Here is a 6,057-nt window from a genome sequence, read left to right on the forward strand (position 1 = left end):
TCGAGTGTCGATCTTACAACAGGTAAGTCACCCTGTATCGTTTGTTAGGAGGTGAAACAGTTTGCCTAGAAAAAAACTAGCCAAACAAACCCCTCCCTTAAGGAGAACAGCGTGCGGGTAAAAGCTCTGAATAGTCAGCATTTATTCAAACCGAGGATCAGAACACCAAATCAGCCCATCCATAGTCATGTTAAACCCATACCTCATCAACCCCAATCCAACCACTCACCGAACTGAAACCAAACCTAACCCAACCAACTCCCTGAACTTGACTTACTCTTAAAGGAAAACTATTCCAAAGACACACCACGTGAAGAATAAGCCGTCATCGCATAAGGCATCACCTCGTCAGCTCACCACATAAAGACTGACTCCCTCTGGCGATTCTGCGGTCACGCTATAGTTTTCGCCAAATTTCAAATCAGGCGCTCATTTCCCGGCATGCAGCGCGGCGTATCAGCGACAGCGTCCGTGCCAACAGCGCTGCGGTAAACTGGGACACGATTCTGCAGCGTGCCCATTCAGAAATTAGCCGCTCATCTCCCGGCGTGCAGTACGGCCTAGCAACGGCGACATCCGTGGCCACGCCACAACGCATTAATCAAGACCAACGTTCTGTATATGAATACAGTGTCATAAAAGCGCAATAGGATAGACGTAAGCTTCATAAAGCGCGGGACCCAGGTTCGGTTCCGACCAAAAAAAGTGTTTTAAGCGCAGCTTTACTAATCTCGTCGAGATGTTTCACCGTCACGGTAAATGTGACCTTCCCGTGACCTCAGCTGCACCGTACCCTTAGCGACGCATCATGTGACAAGCCGGGCCGAGCTGCGCCGCTGCTGCTGCCAGCTTCGACGGACCTGAACGCACAAACTCTAGCCGTCCAGCAGCTCGAGGCTGCTCTCGCCAGGCAGAAGCGGAGCGAGTCGCAGACGGGGGGGAAAGGGACGAACTCCCGAGTACCTTTCGCGCACTGCTCCCGCCGACGCCGGCGGGGCCTAGTCCCGAAGACGTCGTGAACGTGGGTGGGATGTGGAGGCTCTGCGCATCCCGACCTCCCACTCCCTGCTGGCCATAAATAAAGTCTGTCTTTCTTTCTCTCTCTCTCTCTCTCTTCGCGCTTGCGCTCTCCGCAGCTGGTTCGTGCCTGACCACGTGACTCGCCGCGTGCATGCGAGCTTGGCTATGAATGAGAGGTAGGCCAATTCGTTTTTACGTGCAAATGCTCCCCATACAGTTGTCCAAAAAAGAATTTGACGATTTCATCGTAACACGCCAATAAAGAGGCCACCAGGATTTCTTAACTTGCGCCATTCTAGACGTGCAATTTAGTAACATTTTCCCGCGGTCGCATAGCGCCCGCTATCTCCTGAGACTTTCTGCAACCACGCGCCTGCCGTAGCAGCCCATGTTAGTTGTCATAGAACTGTGACTGATGAGTATCCTTCACATCTAGTGAGAAAAACTTTCAATAGATAAGTAGTCGTTTCAGCACGCCATCTCGGTGGAATCGCTTTCGTGGTAGCTGCAATAAAAAGTGAGTTCAAGCTATTTACCATGACCACACGCCTCCGGTAAGAGCTCATGTATTCATACCAGGAGGGAGCTTCTGATTGTGTACAGCTTCAAGGTAAGCTACCTAATTATGGCACGTAACAAATAACCGAGCACTTATCATACCCATTAGTGTTATTAATATAGTGGCCCACGCTGGCATCACCGGGTACTACCGCTAGTATCAAGCTTATACAAAGGCAGCAGTTTACAAAATTATCTCAGGTTTGAATTTTCGTGTCAGCACTCCTTTAAAAACCCGTATGACACTTGCAACCTTTAGGAACAGAAAATAGCTTGCTTGATTTCCCACGTGCTATTCCCCGGATGCTATTATATTTCGCTTATACTTACTTTTAACGCCCTCCCCTCCCCCCCCCACCCCCCTGCCCTTCTACTGCGGTACAACGGGTTTTTCCCCCTCACGCAAAATCATGCCGACGCCCGTGGCACTACGCACTCATTCACATTCAAAGCGCACTTCAAAGGTGCGAAGACCGCACTCTCTGCTCACACCAGATTGTCTGTGGCTCAAGCAGCTGAAATTCCCCTCCCCCCTCCAGCCGTTCTGCACACAGCTTTCATTTGCACACCCTATTTGGCTGTGTTGCCAGGACCTAACCAGCGCCTTGCGCGAAAAGAGGGGCTGTATGCACTCCTTCGCATTCGTACAAATGCTATGAAGAAACAGCTCGAAAGTGATTTCGATGTGCGCGTTACAGTCTAACTGACGACGGATGTGACTGGCTCGTAGACCTTTACAAACTATGATCTCCAACCACTCGTCGTATAAGATTTGATGAGGCATCGCGAACCGCGAGCGCGCACAGAAGACTAAAGTCTTAGGGAAAACAGGGCTTCGTGCCGCCGCTGCCCATCGCTGATGCGCAAAGAGGGCAAGAGGAAAATAAAACAGCGTGAAAGAGAAGGACAATAGAGGGAAGCGTCACAGCGCTGACTTCAACTCCCTCTCTCGTCTTTGTCCTTCACGCGGTTTCATTTTTCATCACGCTTCACCAACTCGCCTGGGCCTCCACGGTAGTCGTTAGAACGAAACGTCGCCAACAAATTCTGGCCTCTGCTCTTAGTTCAGGAGAGTATTGGTTTTGGGCGAGTTTGTACACAGCGGCGTATTGAAGCGCAGCAAAGACCAGGACAGCAAAGGACGATGAAGCGCAGCAAAGACGAGACGCCCTGTGTGTCGTCGTCTGTGTTCCTGTCCTCGTCTTTGCTGCGCTTCACTACGCCTCTCCTCTTAGCTCACGCCGTGCTGAATGTGCATACACATGGTCGTAATGTCGCGGGATTGGGACGTCAAAAAAATACTAATTTACAAATTCAGAATCCCAGCCCGTTTCGTTAGAGAACGATAGTTAAAACGCGAAGCTTTCTTCCAGGCTACCTGATGTCAAAGTCAAAGTCCAAAATCCCAACAGTTTCGACCGTGTCGCAATGGCACAACCGGATATACGTCGGCTTCACAACGCGAGTGTCCCTAATATGATTCCGACCACGGGGAGCGTTTTTATACTTAAGAAGCTTGATGCGCCTTTGCTTATCATCGCAGTCGTTTTTTAAAACGTTGTGTAAAGTTGGCTTTCTTGCACTGCATTTTGACGCGACATCGAACGCCATCAGTGAGACATAGAGACCTTCGCTGTAATAAAAATAATATTTTATAATATAGAGTTATCTTTTATTTTTTATAAAACAAAGATATCTTAGGAAGGAAAATTAGGCCGTAGACAAAAAAAAATAAACAAGCCAAATTACAGAGGTAGGCCTAATCTATTGACTTCTGGCGATTAAATCAAAAATAAATAAAAAGAGTATATTACTGAAACGATCCAACTTCATATGCTCCGCAATTTGATCCCATTCCCTTATAAATTGTCACGCGCAATTTACATATGTTAATATCGGAAGTTACCATGCAGGTATCGGAAGAAAAATAAGGCCTGCATTTAAAGCCTGCTGGTCTAAGCCCGCTGACAAATCTAAGCCACGACCAGCAGCCTTGTCGCTCAGCATCCAGGGCTCCTTCCCGGCCAGAGGAAATACCCAAAGGCTCGTATCTACGATGCGCGCAGTGCTCGTTCAGAACATTGGATTTACGGCACTCCTGCTCTGGAGTTGAGCAAAGAAGAGGAATCACTACTTCGTCGACTACAACACAGTACGTTGCCTCACCCAGTCCGCCTTCATCGTAGGTTCCTTTCGCCATATGTTGCCGAATGCAAGTCCTGTTTAAAGCACTGCTGTTGAGTGCTGATTAAAGAGTGTTGTTTAAATGGACCCTGCAACGCTTTCGATAGGAGCTTTCACTCATTGCTTCGCGTCTGCAACCGCTGCGAAAGCAATAGTTATCGCCAGCATGGATCGGCACTGCGTGATTTCCTCGTCTCACTACATACGCCTTCCATTTCGGCTTTGTTTTTGTGGCTTTTTTTAAGTTTCTTTCTAAAAGTGTTCAGTGCTGCAATTGAAAGAAAACCGGCCAACAGCCGCTACATGGCCATAGTAACGTAATTTTAGCCGTTGAAGAACGTCGTGAACGTGAAAAAACAAAACCTTTGAGGGAGTTTACAAGTTATCTGATGGGCCTAGAGGAGTAATTTTTGACTGAGGTACTTTGCAACACCCTAATCTAATTACTGGGTGGGTTGGGTGACTACGTTCTGCAAGCAATTAAGATTTCAAAAAAAAAGTTGAAGAAACTGCTACAGGGTCCCTTTAAAACGCACCGCTCTTCCTCACATCATATTACAGCACAACCACAACCCTAAGCTCCCCTCTCTTCCACCCCCTTTCCACCCCTGAGCTGTGAGGGAACGGGGTGAACTCCAGCAGTTTTGACTTACATATAATTTTGACCTCCAGAGCGGAGGCTGCCCGCTTATCACATGCATTCCTGGAATAGAAAACCACTCCCACTTCCCCGACTCGAATAAACTTTTTTACTACTACTACACTACTAGTACTGCTACTACTACTCGTACTTCAAATATTAATAATAATAACAACAACAACAATAATATTAATAATAATACTAACACTTCTAGTACCCGAGTTCAGGCGTCTTTTTCGTACACCGAAAGGAAAAATGGGATATGTCTCATCGCGAACGCATCTGGAGCGTGGGTGGGTACGCCAGTAAAGATCTCTCTTCGATCTGCCTACGCAAGACTGCGAGGTTGTGGATGCAGTGCAGCCTCGAAAAAAAAAAAAAACAAGGACAGAACTTTGCTTGATTTCCTGCAAGAGCGCAACGAAGAATGGGAAATATGTGCGCTTGTCGCTGTGGGATCGTCTGGACTGTGTCCTTTCTCCGTGTTGTGTTAGCGTTCGTTATCGCCTCTATTTCGCTGTGTTACGGCCATACGAGCACTTAAATCAACAATAAGATCCTTTAAAAGCCATTGCATGTCAATGGTAAAAGTCTTCGTCTTGCAGTGCAATTAAATAGGCTGATGATGGGGATGTTGATAAAGGTGGTTATGACGCCAAGTAAGAGAAGATGGAGGAGGGTGACGACGACAACGACGATGACGACGACGACGACGCGGAGGAGCAGTTGATTGATTGATTGTAGGGTTTAACGCGCCGACGCAACGCAGGCGATGAGGCGCGCCGTAGTGGAGGGCTCCGGATTAATTTTGACCACCTGGGGATCTTTAACGTGCGCCGAAATCTCGTACGCACGGGCGTTTTCGCTTTTCGCCTCCATCAGAAAAGCAGCCGCCGCAGCCGGGAATCGAACCCGCGACCTCGTGCTCAGCAGCGCAACGCCTTAGCCACTGAGCCACCGCGGCGGGTCGGAGGAGCAGTACAATCGACAGTTTTAAGGCATTGAAATAACCATTACATTGTCGTCACTTTATACAGGCCGACTTGACTCATATAAGTTGTAGATACTCGAGTTTGATCAATTCCGCGTATCCTGGCCGAAACATCGTAGAACGAATCTCAGATACCAATACGGGTGAGAAGAGCGATGATCATAAAGACCACACGACAGAAAAGCCGCAATATCAACCAACCAGCAACCGGTAAACGGAAGGGCTGGAAGTGTTTTTAGACCCTATATTTAGGCACTACCTTTTCTATTTCTGCCTTTTTCTCACTGGTACATGTGAAACGAGGCATCAGAGCTGAGGAGCAAATAAAGTAGCAGAAATTATTCTCTACTTGGTCACACAACGAGGAAGCTTGCCTAATTGCATAAACGGGATCGTGGGAGCGTGACCGTAGCCCATGAACCTCGTGTGCAAGCAACCGTACCAGAATTCGCCGACTGTCCACGCGTAGTAAGCTACTTGTCCGCTGACCACCCGCCAAGGCCAGTTTGCGAGTGACTTCCCTCGCACGTGTTTCCTATCTTGTCATCTGCTGCCATAACATGGTCGACAGGAACCAATGACACGGTGGTCGAAAGCAGCTTTATTGTTTTCCTTGCGGGCCTTTATGAGCGAGGCCTCAGTCAACCGGAACAGTCTCCAGGAG

The sequence above is a fragment of the Haemaphysalis longicornis genome, unplaced genomic scaffold (genome assembly GCF_048455015.1).
Source record: "Haemaphysalis longicornis isolate Haplotype H1 unplaced genomic scaffold, Haemaphysalis longicornis Haplotype H1 scaffold_2, whole genome shotgun sequence".
Lineage (NCBI taxonomy): Eukaryota > Metazoa > Arthropoda > Arachnida > Ixodida > Ixodidae > Haemaphysalis > Haemaphysalis longicornis.